Source organism: Sinocyclocheilus rhinocerous, unplaced genomic scaffold (genome assembly GCF_001515625.1).
Source record: "Sinocyclocheilus rhinocerous isolate Xijiao unplaced genomic scaffold, SAMN03320098_v1.1 scaffold480, whole genome shotgun sequence".
Taxonomy (NCBI): Eukaryota; Metazoa; Chordata; class Actinopteri; order Cypriniformes; family Cyprinidae; genus Sinocyclocheilus; species Sinocyclocheilus rhinocerous.
The window spans coordinates 258787-275926 of record NW_015655401.1 but is presented as its reverse complement, the minus strand read 5'-3'; the positions used below and the strand labels follow the sequence as shown (position 1 = coordinate 275926).

At 36.1% G+C, this 17140-nt stretch overlaps 1 pseudogene; it reads right to left on the bottom strand.

Moving 5' to 3' along the window:
- LOC107718151 (collagen alpha-1(XVIII) chain-like) overlaps positions 1 to 3678 on the bottom strand; it is a 30101-nt pseudogene extending 26423 nt beyond the window's left edge.
- Positions 3679 to 17140: the final 13462 nt, after the last annotated feature.

The window sequence follows — 17140 nt, the reverse complement described above, 5'->3', positions numbered from 1 at the left end:
TAATCCACTTCATCCAGCGCTGTTTTGTTCTCATCTGTGAGCATGCTCTTGATATATGTATTTTAGGTGTGTAAATGTATAATTGCCTTTTCATTATTTTTTCAGTTTTATTTAAATTTGTAGTTAAAATAACTAAAAATAAATGTATTTTAAAGTTTAGAATTAGACAGCCTTTGCACAGGCTTATGCTGGTAACTCATCAGTGGACTTTCCAGGTCAATATAGCCAGGTTATATTTTTTCCACACTTTTCTCATTCTATATTTCTGACGTTCCAAAAGCGCCTCCTACTGGCAGAGAATGAATGTTCATTTTCAATAAATCCAGTCTGTAGTTTTTGTTCAATGCTAAAATCCACCCACATAACCCAGTTTTAAATTAATATAATAATTTATACTTCTGACGCTCAATTGTGAGGTTTATCATTTTATAATTTATTTTGTTTTTGTGAAAACCTGTATCTCAACTGTAAATCAGTTGCTATTTCGTGGTCTACAACATGAAAGAAAGCCATTATAACATGTACATGAAAAATGTAGAAACATTGGACACAACTATGGGGCACCATTGTGCAGCAGCAAGCATCACAACAAAAAAGGAACCTCAAGGTTGATCTAGGAAAATGTGTGCAAATGTATAGGGCCCCATTCCTATATTTTGTCTAGGGCCCCCAATTCCCTAAATCCGCCCCTGAATACACCTTATGTATGCAAATCTCTCCAAGTTGGTTCATTACAAAAATACATGATGAAATCTTCAAAGAAGCTAAATACATTTACAGTCAATGAGGATGTTTGTGTTTTCAGTCTAAAAAAAAAGTATATGTTCAACATTGAAAATGGCCTTTTACCAACATGTATCTAAAACGTTCTCTCTCCCTTCATCTCTCATTCTGACCAACACTCATATCACATTCAAATGCATTGAAGAGACAAGTGCTTCATGCATGAATGCATGAAGTAATGGGATGAATGAGATATCAATTAAGGAACAAGTCTGGACCAGGGTTAATTTCACAATCTTCCTCTGTGCCTGTAATCAGCAGGCGGACCTGCAACCGATGTCTCCAACAGCGACCCCAATTTCCCCAAAACATCCTGATCTAATCCTATTATTATAATATCATGTGATAGGGATTTAGTGTTATTCTCTACGAAAAGTGAAATGCGAAAAGTGGGCTCACCAAACACCACCAGGCTGAACTCTTTCACACAGTGTTGTAGTACAATTAGAAACCTTTTAGAGTTAAGCTATATTTCCTTGCCTCATGGGTGAAAAACAATTTCAGTAATGATCCCAACACATAGCTAAGCCCAAATGACATTTGGATACAGTTAAAACTAACAAGACGGTATTGATAATTTGATGCACATTCATCTTGCGTATGCAAATCTTTCCAGCTGGTCCATTACAAAAATAAATGGTAACACTTAAATTTGATAGTCTACTTAAGACATTCTGCTGACTATAAGTAACTTTGCAACAACATGTCAACTTAGTCTACTAACCCTAACCCCAACCCCGACATTGCCTAACAGTCTACTAATACTTTAATGAGAGTTAGTTGACTTGTAGTTGCAAAGATAGTTAGTAGAAGATTTAATAAAGTGTATATCATGAAATCCTCAATGAAATATTAAATTTATCGAAAGTCACAGTAAAGACTTTTACATTGTTACAAAAAAATTATATTTCAAATAAATGCTGTTCTTTTGAACTTTCAGTTTACCAAATAATCATGGAGGTTTGTATAGCAGCACAACTGTTTTCAACACTGATAATAAGAAATGTTACATGAGCACTAAATCCGCATATTAGAATGATTTCTGAAGGATCATGTGACACTGAAGACACTGAAACTTTAAAAGTTTGAGGTTAGTAAGATTTTCTAATGTTTGTTTTTAAACAAAAAGATGCATTTATTTGATCAGAAATACAGTAAAAACAGTATTATTGTGAATTATTATTTGCATTTACAATAACGGTTAACTTTTACAATATATATTTAAAATTTAATTTATTCTTGTGATGGCAAAGCTTAATTTTCAGCAGCCATTACTTCAGATTAAAAAACGTCCTACTTCCCTTCATCCCTCATACCGATCAACACTCACCACTCTTCCACATTCTGAGAGGTCTCTTAGCTCGGGCTTTGCTGAATCCCTCTGTGGGCTGAGGAGGGGAGGCTGGGAAGACAGGGGCTGTGCTCTCCTCTGGTGCTGTAGTGGTGGGTGCAGATGTAGTGACAGCAGGAGCAGGTGAGGTCATCTCTGGGACCCATAGAAACCTGAATCACTGAATCTGAGAGGAGACACTGACCAGACTCAGGAGTACCAGACAGGTCAGCGGCAGCACCAGGGCTGATAATTTGATACACATTCATCTTGCGTATGCAAATCTTTCCAGCTGGTCCATTACAAAAATAAATGGTAACACTTAATTTTGATAGTCTACTTAAGACATTCTGCTGACTATAAGTAACTTTGCAACAACATGTCAACTTATTCTACTAACCCTAACCCTAACCCTGACATTGCCTAACAGTCTACTAATACTCTAATGAGAGTTAGTTGACATGTAGTTGCAAAGATAGTTAGTAGAATGATTTAATAAAGTGTATATCATGAAATCCTCAATGAAATATTAAATTTATCGAAAGTCACAGTAAAGTTACATTACATTGTTACAAAAAATTATATTTCAAATAAATGCTGTTCTTTTGAACATGCTGCTTGGCCGAGCGAGGTAGATAAGCGTACGTCGTCCACTGTTGCAACACCGCCAGAACACGCTATGTCGCTCCTCCCGCACGTCTCCTCTCTGTACCCCCTAGGAACCCCCTCTGTACCCCACGCACCACGCAGACTTTGGTATTCGGCAGGGCAGCCAAATGTCTGATCCTCTACTCCATCATAATGGGATTGTTGAGCACACACAGAGAATGCACAGTCTTTGACCCCCACCTTGGCCCCTTCCTTAAATCCCCTCCACCTATTACCACCTCTGACAAAGATTCAGCCCATGGCAATGGGGATCGTTTGCAAAAAATGGAAGCTTTCACAACAGTGTGCAGTTATGGAGAGTTTGAAAGCTCGCTAAATATTTTTCTGCAGCTTATAAGGACATACAGTGCTAGCAAAGACACACTGAGTGCAGGGAGCAGCACATTTCAATAAGAAGGCATAAGGATGCTGGATGCGTTTTCAGTTCAACTGGGATTCAGTTCTGGTAAAAGTTCAGGCAGATAAGAAAAGTAATATAATAGAGCAGTTGTGCACAGTGTAAGAATGATGGTGATCAAATAATTTTTTATTTAGTAAGAATGCAATAAATTGACCAAAAGTGACAGTAAGGTTGTTACAGATAAATTCTCTTTCAAATAAATGCACTTCTTTTGGAATTTTTATTCTTCAAAGAATTCTGAAAAAAGTATGAGCGTTGCCACAAAAATATTAAGCTGCATATCTGTTTTTAGCATTGATAATAAAAAGAAATGCTTCATGAGCACCAAATCAGCATATTAGGATGATTTCTGAAGGATCATGTGACACTGAACACAATGAAACTGCAAAAGTTTGGGGTCAGTAAGATTTTGTAATGTTTATGAACAATGACTCTTATGCTCACTGTCACGATCTCTAGCTGGAGTGCCCACGAGCTCCGCTAGAGGGCACCCCATCCTGTACCCTTTACCATTCACCCCGGACTCCATTTCCCATAATTCTTTGCTCTGACTTATTATCAGTTGCAATCACCTGTCTCTCATCACCTCATCAGTCTCACACTATAAGAATGGCACACACTCTCACATCGCTGGTGATTGAATGTTTAGCCCTTCTGTGCTTCCTAGTGTCCTAGTTGCCTAGATTTAGATCTTGCCTTTCTCGTGTTTGATCCTTTAGACCAGGGGTGTCCAAACTCGGTCCTGGAGGGCCGGTGTCCTGCAGAGTTTAGCTCCAACCAGCTCCAAAACACCTGCCTGGAAGTTTCTAGCAAGCCTAGTAAGAGCTTGATTAGCTGGTTCAGGTGTGTTTGATTAGGGTTGGAGCTAAAATCTACAGGACACCGACCCTCCAGGACCGAGTTTGGACACCCCTGCTTTAGACTGTTACCTTGTTTTTGATTTATTGTTACCTGCCCTGACCTTTGCTTGTCTTGTGGATTACTCTTTTGCCTGTGCCTCGGATGTTATTGTTTGCTGGTGTTTGACCCTGCCTGTTCTGACTATGCTCTATGGAATAAAGCCTTGCTTTTGGAGCTCCAACTTCGTCGTCAAGACTCCCTTCAAGGCTGCATTTATTTGATTTGAAATACTGTAAAAACAGTATTTCAATTTAAATTCTTTCTGTTACAATATATTTTCAAATGTAATTCATTCCTTTGATGACATAGCTGAATTTTTAGCAGCCATTACTCCACTCTTCAGTGTCACATGATCCTTCAGAAATCATTCTTCTTTATGCTGATTTGCTGCTCAAGAAACATTTCTTATCACTTTTTTTTTTTTTTTTTTTGCTGCTCAGTACTTTTGTGGAAACCATGATACATTTTTCAGCATTATTTGATGAATAGAAAATTCATCTGAGCAGCATGTATTTGAAATAGAAATCTTTTTTTAACACTATAAATAGCTTTACTGGCACTTTGATCAATTTAATGCATCCTTGCTGAATAAAACTTTTAATTGCTTTCTAAACAAAACAAATAATAACAACAATCTTACTGACCCCAAAGTTTTGAACGGTAATGTATTTTTATGCTAGTAAAACGCTAGCTTATTTACATTATAGAGTTATTAGAAAACTCTCAGAGAGGCGGTTATATTCTGGATGGCCTCCATGTCCAGGAACGTGGGAAAACTAGGAGTCTGTATTCTGCAAGCTGAGGGAAAAATCAGGGCATGGAAATACTGAGCCAGTTTCATCAGCCAAAGTCTGTTCTGATCCATAGAGTGACAGTGCGTGCTTGAGTATGATTGTTGCAGATTGTTTAGGGTTTAATTTACAATAGGGTTATTGGGAGATGATAATACTGCTAATAAAAAAAACAAAAAACATCTTATTCAAAACTTGTCCAAAAAGCTCTCTTTTATATCTAAATCAATAAAGAGTAGACGACAGTTACTTGCTGTCAATGCCCTTCGGCTTTTAAATCCACTGAATATATCTTGCTTCTTTTATCCCAAAAAGCACTTTATGTCCTGCTGTGTCCAATCCTGACTCTGGGTGCTTGAAATTATAACTCAATTATAAGGCAGAGGGTCAACTTGCCATAGAGTCTCATGTGAACAAGAAGGAACTCAAACTGTTAGCCTTTATTTTAGGTTCAGGAGATCTTTGAGGCCCAAAGGTTAAGCAGGAGAGATGATGTTCCCATCCAACCAACCACACTACTCCCTTTTCTGTACCACAGCAACATTCAGTAATTGGTTTATTGTCAAAAGTCATCAGGTGTGCAATACTGTGGATTTCTTGTCTATAGAAAAGTCTCAATTAGCAGCCATGGCCTCCACTCAAGGGCATTATGCCCAATGGTGCAATTAGACAGTACTGTCCTCTAAATGCCAGAGCCTGAATTAAGAGCTAGACACAAATTATGTTTCTCTTACTGAAAAAGCCAGTATTATACAGAGAAAATATATTGTAATAGTCAATTAGAGCATAATTCAACCTCTCGAAGCACTTATTGTGATACATAGGCATTGTGATTATTAATAATAAAATAATACAAACATTTTGAGAATATAACTACTGATTCTAAAATCACATTTTGTGATGGTTCTGTAAATAGAATAACATTTTAACCCTTTCAACAGTCTAACTGACTAGCATGTGTGTGATTTTACAAACAGTGATCATCCAGCTCTCCCTAGTGGTGAGTTACAGTACCACAGTGAAAAATATATCACTTATTTACTCGAACAGATTCACTGAAACTACACAAAATGTGTTTTAAAAAACCCCACTAACACAAATCCAGCAAAGATATGTAAACAAAGCAATTAGCCAACATGCTAACAACATATGTTGCTCATTTCAAATCAAAACATACAGTATTTCTTTGTAAAGTGTTGAAATACTCATATTTCTCTGTGGCTCTAGTATCTGTGTGGTGGTCTGTTGTGTCGCCTGATTGGTCGTGACTCGTGAGTGCGTGTGAGGGCTTTAGTAGCCTACTGAGGGATTAGCATCAGCACTAGTGAGAGAACAGGAGCTGACAGTAGCCGGGCTTCAGTAATCAATTAGCAAAATGAAGAAGGCTTCATGGGTAAACAAAAACAGTGCTTAGCCACATTAAATAAAAATCACACTCCACAGGCTTTTCAGTAAAGTCTGCACTCGTCTGCTTTTTTTCTTTTTTTAGTGACTCCATGGGCTGTGACTCAAGAGCAGTAGTGTACTTGATGTCAGACAATATTTTGTGGCCTGTTGTCTGATTAGTTGTTTACATCTTCATCTCCAACCGTTTGAAAGCAGAAACCCAATAGTTACAGCCCAGGAAAGCAAACAGTGGGCATTGTCTGCTTGTGAGGTACTGAATATACAAAAAGGGGTTTTGCAAGACATCTTTATAAATCTGGCTAAATGATGTCTTTAAAATGTCTAAATGTTATCGCATACATAACAAACCACCATTTGCAAATACATGGTAGATTTTTCTCTTACATCTACTACATTTTCCGAACATTTTTTGCAATGACTGGTATGAAGTAACTGGTCTCAAGGTGATTTTTAGTGGTAAGTTCACACAGATAACAGATTAACCATGGCTATATATCATTACATTAATTATGAACATGATCCATTAATGTATGACAACAAGAAAATGTTCAAAATACTTTTATCTTTGAAATCAGTTTTATTTTTAGATTTAAATTAGACCCATCTCTGTTTTTATGCAATTGACTTTAAAAAAAGTTATGGCCAGTCTTAAAGAAAAAAAAAAGATGTAGTTGTAAAACTAGTCTAAGCATTTTATGCAACCGGACACTGGTTGTAAAGTGCTGAAAGTGTACTTTTGCGCTCATTTAAAAAAAAAATAAATAAATAAATAATAAAATAAAAGCCACTTCATTTGATGTGTTGTTAAATGATACAAAGACATTTATACATTAAATTACAATAAAAAGTGTCCAGCTACTTTTTGGGGCCACTGTACATAGTAAATATACATTTAAAAAGAACACAGGAAAATTCAAGGATGAACTGAAATGGAAATAAGTAGCTAATGCATCCACCCACTGTACAGTTACAGTAAATTCCTCCCAATATCCAGTGTAAGCACTGCCCTTTGCTTTGAACAAACTACTTCACTTAAATAATGTGCCATGAGATTGCCAGTTACACAGGTAACTAGACCCCAGCAACATGATCACCTCCACACCAAAGCAAGATTTTGCCAAATATTTTGGTAGTCGAGTTATCTTTGGCTTGCAGCCATATGTATTTGTGGATGTTTTCTTTGGTACCATGACATAAAGCAGTGTGTGACATCACAGAGAGTCCATTTTTTGAACCAATCAGATTGAGCTGTTGGGTGGGAGGGAGGAGCTGTGTCCGAACAGACAGTGGTCTAGTGTTCACTCTGACTCAGGTCATTATAAGATCCTCACACACCTATAAGGGCAGAGAGAAGCTCAAACTCAATGCTGCTTCTGTTTAATGCATGTTTTCTTTACGGCATCAGCCCCCCACCTGCTTTTTTCTTGTTATAGATATGAAAGTACGCACAGCTTTCTGCAGCTTGTTGAGAGCAGGAAATGTTAAGTTTTATCTGTGTTTACAGTGACCAATCCATTTCTATTACATTTAACTACCTAATTGTCCCTATGAAACCGTGAAAGAAATAACATTAATGAACTGCTATGGAACTAATTTGCCATACATTGATGGTGTAACATCAAAACGTCACACCTTTCACACAATTATCTGAATATGAATGTGAATGTTCAGCATGAATGCGGCAACAACAGGGCATGCTATACATTATAACTCCTTCTCATGAGTCATGAGCACTGGTAAAGTCTGCAGGTAATGTTTTAAGGGAGTTTACCATGCTCATTGTAATGCAGAGTCCCTGAGGGCCAGTGATAGGCTCGACTCCTGGGCAGAGAATGATAGGAATGTCCAGCCCCCCACGTTCTGTCCAACCTCAATCATTCAATCACAGTTGACTGACAATGGAAGAGGAGGCTCCCCAAAGTAATTACAGAACTGCATGGAGGAGAGCAAGGCAAAGAGTGTTCACAAAAAGAGAACACGCGGCCCTCAAAAGGTTTTTTTGGGGTGATCACTGATTTAAAATAATATTAAACACTGTAAATAAACAACTTCCATGTTTCCATAGTAACTGAACATAATGTTTTGATGTGGGATACAGGGTTTGTGATCGGATCAACCAAGACAGATGTTCATACCAGGTTTAAACAGGGTTTTAGGAGTGAGTGCACATCATTACATGACCAAACTTCTGATTAAACGTGATCTAACTATATATCTGTCAATAACATTTGCAAAATGCTAAGTTAATATTACAGTTTGTTTTAATGCTTGTTAAACTTCTTTGAATAGTTGTGGTTTACTGTGAGAGTAAAGAAAAATCCAATGAGATTTGACAACCAACCTAATGGACATCATTAGAGAAGCAGAGAATTTACTATATTAACCCAGAGAAACATACTTGTGGGTGCTGTGGTGTAGTGGTTAAGGCTCACTGGAGGTTTACCCTCAAGAAGCAAGCCATTGTGCCCTTGAACAAAGCTCTTAATTTAAGGATCCAGACAGACAGATAGAGCAGATCCTTTATATAAATAAATATGTAAAGATAAATATATAAATAAATAATAATAATTTTATTAGATAAACAAACAAATAATAATGGGTCACACTTTATTTTAAGGTCCAATTCTCGCTATTAACAAACCATCAACTACGACCTTTGCCTCAGTAATCTCCTAATGTTCTGCTTATTAATATTTAGTAAGGTAGTTGTTAAATTTAGGTATTGGGATTAGGGATGTAGAATATGGTCATGCAGAATATTTGCTTTATAAGTACTAATAAACAGCCAATATAGTAATAGTCATGCTGTTAAGCAACTAGTTAACAGTGAGAATTGGTCCCTATGCTAAATTGTTACCTAATAATTATTATTAATAATAACCTTACTAATACAAATGATACATAATTATAATAATAATAATACTATTACTTATATAATTAATAATAATGATCATTTACAGCACATAAATAAATAAATACATTAGTGGTAGTAGAAGTAGTAGTAGTAGTAATGATAATAATTGTTATTATTGTATTAATCATTTTATTAATAATAATATATTTATTTATTTAATTCTATATTTGTTTATATTGTTTGTTTATATTCTACTTCATCTCTTCATCTAATGAAAATAATTATTATTGGATAAAGAATCTAAAATCATAAATAATTAATAATTATTTTAATAAACAAACAATTATTAATATATATATATATATATATATATATAACAAATATACAGTATACTGTATATAGCTACTGGTTCTACTCTCTATTGTGACTTCACATACAAAAACACTTGCAAACTCACACTAACACGCATACCTTTATTTCCAGGATGATTACAGTGTGACTGACTATAGAAATGAAGTAATCATTGTAGCGTCTGGACCAATCAGACACACCATTTCTCATTTGATTTAACAAATCAATTATTCATTAGATTAACAAACGAGTAATTTCCCTTAACCAGGAAATTAACGTTCTTAGAATTGACAGACAGTTGACCCTGAGAGGTCAAGTAAATATCTACAGCGGATCTAAATATTTATAATGAATTATAACTAGTTATGATTAATTATTCATATTTCCCCATGAGCTGATTCGCTACATCATGTAGACAAGCACCCTGTAGACAAGCCCTAGTTACTAGTGTTAGCGACACAGAAAGAAAACACAACACTGGACAACGGCTGTCCATTCAAACCATTCTCAAACTCAGTGCGACCCGTATCCACACTCCCCTGGGAAAGATGAGTTAGTTGTGTTGGGGGGCTGGAGGGCTGATGTGTTTTTTCCATGCTGTGAATTTTCCGATGTGTTAAATATATCACTGTAAGGGCTACATGGATGTATTGTATATCAGAAAAAAGGGTGGAGCGGAACTTCCTGTACAACGATGATGTCACTTTTAGGGTCAGTGTGCTTTTCAGCATATTACATATCTTTATCTGACTGGATGAAGGAAACAAAGGACAGATGCAACTAACTCATCTAAGGTGATCTGGTCTAATGCAGTGTTTTAGTCCAAAGGATCAAACCAGGGATTTTTAAAATGTATTTGTTTAATTTAAACTCCACAGAGCAAAGTTTGACATGCATAAGCCACAGACCACAATGATGATCACATATCAGTGAAAAATGGTACATAAACAATAATATAGGAAATTATGATCCGCGCTCACGAGAACAATCTTCTTATTTCTTTTATTTTACATTCATTACTGATGGGAAAAGACACAAACGTTTCGGCTCAAAGCCTTCCTCAGTGTGTAAAGCAATTCAATCCCTCCACCCACTTTTTAAATCACTAATTATATTGACGTCATCATTCATTAGCCAATGTTCAATTACCACATAACCACATACATAAACAATAATACAAACATTACATCTCATATTTCTCTTACCACTTGGCTAAAAATGACACTTTTTACATGACAGCTTTGTTAAATTCAGAGGGCTACCCAGGCAGGTGTTCTCACAGCAGGGAAGGCATTCGACTAATGTGAACATTTGATAAAAGCTGAATTTGATTAATGCTGAACATTAATTGTTTTTTTTTGTGGGCTCCTTCCTCTCACTATAAAGAATTTAGAAACACAGTGACAACTCCCAGCAAACATGGTGCCATAAATTATGTCAAATTTTGCACAGCTTACAACATCAGTTGCAAGGCAAAGTCATGTATGAGCAATGAGCAGTGCAGAAATGAATCAAACTGCAGCAGCAGTACCAGCTTTCACTTCAACAATCTCAGTAATAGATGCAAATCTCATGCTGAAAAGAATATGTCGAATAAAGACAAAATGTCCAAAGACCTGTTTTAGTGTCAAAAAGAGCGTCTGATCACTCCTCAGACAATTTTACTGCAGAAGCTGAGCTTCAAACACAATATATAACATTCACAAGCCTCTCAAATAAATCCCACAAATACAGAATATGAAACAACTCAACTCATCTTTAAGGGATATCAGTGTCATCTCAAAGAAAAACAGAAAACAATATTTGGCTAGCAGTATTGATATATGCTATATAACTAAAAATAGTAAGACAATTCAAGACAAATTACATAGATATTCTCTATACTGCACAAATAACAAGGAACAGGTTACGATTAGAGTGTGTATTAAAGGCTCCCAGAAGAGGAAATCTAAATGCTATTCTGTATAACCAGATTGGAAGAGAAATTAGGTTGAATTAACTGCCTAAAATAACGAACACAATGAGGATACAAAAGCATCTCACACTCTCTCTTTTTCTTAGTTTTCACTCACAAATTAAGCAGATGTTAAGCAGCTTATTTGAATTTGCTAATTTTTTTCTATTATTCATTTAGCCCTTTTTATCTGAGGACTCAATCAAGCCTATGATCAGATAGAATAAGACATTTTTTTCTAACTTTCAGTATAGTTTTCTATTTATTTTTTTGTGTTATCCACTACTTGAGAGCCACATATTGTCATAAAATTGGTAATACTTCAGTAATACTTCAGTTAACACAAACTAACAATACTTAAAACAATATATTGATTTCGGTTAATGTTCAATTTGTTCAAATCGTTCAAAAATTTGGGGTCAGTAAGATACTGTTTCAATTTTTTTTTAAAGAAATTAATACTTTTATTCAGCAAAAATACATTAAATTGATCAAAGGTAAAAAAATAAATGCTGTTCTTTTGAACTTTCTATTCATCAAAGAATCCTGAAAAAAGTATTACCGTTTCCACAAAAATATTAAGCAGCACAACTGTTTTCAACATTGATAAGAAATGTTTCTTGAGCACTGAATCAGCATATTAGAATGATTTCTGAAGGATCATGTGACACTGAAGACTAGAGTAATGATGCTGAAAATTCAGCTTTGCATCACAGGAATAAATGAAAATTTAAAATAGAAAGTTATTTAAAATTATAATAAACAGCAGTGTATACGTTTTACATTAAAAGCTGCATACATAACAATCTCTTGATGTTATGGACTAATATGACAAAACAATGAGTGCTAGCAGTTAAAAGAGATACAAAGTCAGACTGATGAAGCTCTTCAGGCCAGTTGAGAGCATCTCAAGCTACATGGCTGTCATGCTGTTTGGATGTTGGCTGTTTTGCCTTTTGAAGACACTGAGCTCATTAATTTACCAGCACAGAGAGGATATGAAGGATTGACTTTATTCTGACAGTTTATCCCTCAATTTTTGGCCACTCCAGACGTCTGAGCACATAACTGTGTTGAAAAATGCAAGCCGTGAAACTTTTCCAAGCTTTGGACTGCAATGGAAGCAAACAAAACAATATCTCTAAAAGAGAGGTGACCTGCCCGCTCCGACCTGTCCTACAGGTGCCCAGAGAAACTGAATGACAACACTGGGCTCATCAGACAACATAATGTTACTGCATGTCACCTAATTCCAAATCTCCACAGGCAACCACATCACACCTGATGACAAGCAGATAAACCTTATTATAAGAAGGATGCTGTGAAATGGTTGGTAGATCAGATGAACTATAACCTCTGCAAGTGATTCTTTAGGACTAACACAAAGTTTTTGTAAACCTAAACACTTACAGCACAACAATAATAATAATAATAATAATAATAATATTCATCATATAAAGACAGTATTTAGATAATCCCAATGTCTAGGCCTGGAGCAGAGAACGTTAAAATTTCACAGTGCATCTCCTCTCAGTGCATCTACTGGTTCACTCTTCACAAATGTAATTTCGGGTTAGATAAACTAAAATACCGACATTATACCAAAAATAAGATAACAGAAACATTTGCTTTATAATATAATTACAATATTGGACAAATATCTGAAACAGACATATGAAATCACATGCACATCTATGAGCAGCACATCTGCATTTTAAAATCCAATTGGAAGTTTGCCAAGTGACAATAAGTCATAATAAGATCTATAATTGATGTAGCATCTCTTTCTCACACACACATACACAAAAACACATACCGCTCTTAAAGCTTAAGCGTGGCTGTTTTCATTTGATGATTTCATTTGAATCTAGCCTAAATCAGCTAAAAATCTATAAGTAGAGTAAATAAATCATATCAAGTATGCATGTTGACATATGGACACCTTAGTCATCATCAAACCCGTCTACAACTCTGTCATGTTCTTTACATCACATAAAGGCCTACAGTTGTCAGATTTGCTAGTTTTTCTGTTAAATCAAAATGGCCTGACACTAATATTTCCCCATTCACACACTGTAAAACTACTTTGTCAAATAACCTCAAATAACTTCTTGTAGAAATATATATATAGTCAAATATTTTTTAATATGACTAAATCAAACAAAATACATACTGTACAACATCAGTTGAAGTTCTTTTAAGGGTCACATCATAGAAATAGCTCCTTAGTATAACTTTACTCACTTTTTACAATTCAATTGTACTGTACTCACTTTTTAAAATTAATTTTGCATTTCAGTGCAACCCAGTGGTGTACATTATGTCAAAACTGTAATAAAAGTGGACTTAAAAGTGTTTTAAAAATTTAAAAGCATTCACCTTCCATCACATGAAGCACAGATGAGAGAGAACCCAAGGCAAGATGCGCACCAACGAGCCATGACTGGAGCCTAAGCGAATGCAGTGATGTTAAACGCAAATACACTACACTACACAAATGTCCACAACTGTTTGCATGATGAATTATTTATTCATCCCATTCACTTACCAAAGTTTCATTTTCTTCAGCAGTTTGAGCATAAGATTAGTGCAAAAACTTGGAACTCAACACTTCCAGAGTGTTGTCACCCACTCTCTCTGTGTCCTCTCTCACTTCTCTCCTCCTGACTGACTCTCCAGTCTCTCACTTCAGACTGGCTGAACAAAGACTGCCTCAGTCTCAGCACAAAACAGCGCTACGGACTGCTGAAATATATATATATATATATCATCCTTGGCTGTGATTTACTGAGACGTTATTTATTGAGACGAAAATAAGAAATCTATATATTCTTGGAGAAAATGGTCAAATATTTCTTATTATTATCGATGTTGACAACAGTTGTGATGCTGTTTTCTTTTTTTTTTTTGGAAACCATGATATGTATTTTTAGGGCTCTTTGATGAATAGAAAGTTCAAAAGAACATCAGTTATTTGAAATATACATAAATATTTTGCAACATTATAAATGTCTCTTTTGATCAGTTACTGTAATACATCCTTGCTGAATATAAAAAATAAAATAAAAAAAAAACCTTACCCTAAACTTTTGAACAGTAATGTACAGCCATTGTAGTCCTTATGTACTGTGGCATCTTGGTAGTAACATCTATATAGAACAACAGACCTTATTTACTCACATTAACATTCATGTATTTGGCAAATTGCATTACATTCAAGATATTATTTATTTCAGTTCATGCATTCCCTGTGAATTGAACCATGACACTGGAGTTTTGTTTATTTAGTTTTTCTCATAAATAAAACTGTTAATCCAAAAATCCATTGGAAATTCCCTGGGAATCAGTGGCTTAAAAATAACAATTTTGAGCTACAAAAGTTAAAAAGTTATGACTGTATTTTTCATCAACATTCTAGAACAAATATCTATCGTTTTATCAAACAATGTATCTGTCAACAGTCCCATCAGCACAATTGTCTTTCCACCATTTTTAAGCTAAAATTATTTCCTCCTTATTCCCTGGTACTTTTAAGACAAGATTACATGCTTGGGGACGAAAGCCTGTGAAGATGAAGAGTCCATGTACCACACTGAGCAAACTCCTGAGAGACCTACTTAGTACTTAAAGTACTGAAGAATAACTTCCATGAAGGACCACCCGGTAGGCAAAAGCCTTGTTTGACTCTCACCAGGGGGCTTTTAAACCTCATACTGTCCCTTCAGAGACTTGCAGAGCTGCCTTAAGGCACTCATACTTCTCTCCGAAACAATGCAACAAATCAGGGGCACAGATCCTCTGTCAGACAAAACATCTTTGGAAGTCTCTGGTCCCAAACAAAAGATCCTGTTCCACAAGAGTCCTTCTTATTCTTCACCAGCACTCTCTCCCTGTTATCATCATGAGCGTCCTCATCCCAGTCCATTTAAGCTCTCATATTTCAGCTCACAAAAGTCTACATGATGGTAAAGCATTTTGTTAAGGTGATAAATTAATGTGTGATTCTTGTCTACAACCTGCAATCAGCTAGTCTTGAAATGATAATGGTTCTGTGGGAAAGCCTCTGAAATGCTGGAGATTGCAGATGACCTGACATGCCCCAGCACTAATTGGAGAACTCATGCCCAGGGAACGAGCTTCAATTTGTGTAGGGATGTATGCTTGGACCTCATCTCAATCATATTTATAACAGTGAAGTTGAATGATTTGCCAACTGACAATAAGAGAGCACCTAAATTAAGAGTTTTGCATTTAGTAGTAAATGATATGGATATAGCAATGCAATCTTAAAAAGAAAGGTCTTTTGTAGTGATGCAATAGCAGAACCATTTGGGGTTCCCTAAAGTACCTTTCTGTGAATAGCTCTTAAAAGAACTATTTGTGTGTGTGTGTGTGTGTGTGTGTGTGTGTACCTGGTATTCCCTATGTTATGGGGATCAAATGTCCCCACAAGTATAGTAATTCCAGTAAATTTTAAATCCCCATAAAACATGGAAACCCAATGTGTGTGTGTGTGTGTGTGTGTGTGTGAGAGAGAGAGAGAAAGAGAGAGTGTGTGTGTGTGTGTGTGTGAAGAACATTTTCTAAAGAACCTTTTTACACTATAAAGAGTCTATATCACAATGCAAAGGTTTCTATGGATGATGAAGGTTCTTCACCGAACCATCAATGCCAATAAAGAACCTATATTTTTAAGAATGTGGGTTATAAAGTTGTCATCTAAAGAACTTGAATAGATACTGTGAACTTCATTCCACCCAGGTTAAGCACTGTGGCTAGAACTGAAACATAATGTGTTGTTGACAAGGTCAGATTTCAGATGACCTCAGCATTAGGTTAAGTACACAGATGCCAAGTTTAGAAGGGCTAACACAATTTAAAGGGTTAGTTCAATCAAAAATGAAAATTAACCTGTGTTTTACTCACCCTTGAGGCATCCTAGGTGTATATGACTTTCTTCTTTCAGACGAATCCAGTCGGAGTTATATTAAAAATTGTCCTGGCTATTCCAAGCTCTATCATTGCAGTGAGCGGGTGTTGCAGTTGAACAATCCACAAGTCGTCAAATAAAGTGCACGCATCCATAATAAAACGTGCCTCATACGGCTCCGGGGGGTGAATAAAGGCCTCCTGTAGCGAATCCATGTTTTTTTGTAAGAAAAATATCCATATTTCAAACGTAATAAGCACTTTTCTCTCACTTCCGGTATCTGTCATACGTGGTAGCCGTTCCGGCGGATGACGTAGCACGTCGGCGTTGCGTGATTAGTGACGAATGCGGAGAGAGAACAAAACAAAACGCCGGTCACAAATTAGAAGTACAAACCGAGGATTTGTAAAGAAAAATGTCGGATGATTTCGATATAAACCAAGAGGAGGCTAAAGTAAGGAAACTTTGCTTCCTTTGCTCCTATAAACAAACTCGCGAGCCTAGCATATCTCAGAGGTGCATACGACCTGCGTCATCCGCCGGAACGCCTTCCGCATTTGACAGATACCAGAAGTGAGAGAAAAGTGTTTATTACGTTTGAAATATGGATATTTGTCTTACAAAAATGCATGGATTCACTACATGAGGCCTTTATTCAGCCCCCGGAGCCGTGTGAGGCACGTTTTATTATGGATGTGCATGCTTTATTTGACGACTTGTGGACTGTTCAACTGCAACACCCGCTGACTGCAATGTTAGAGCTTGCCAGGA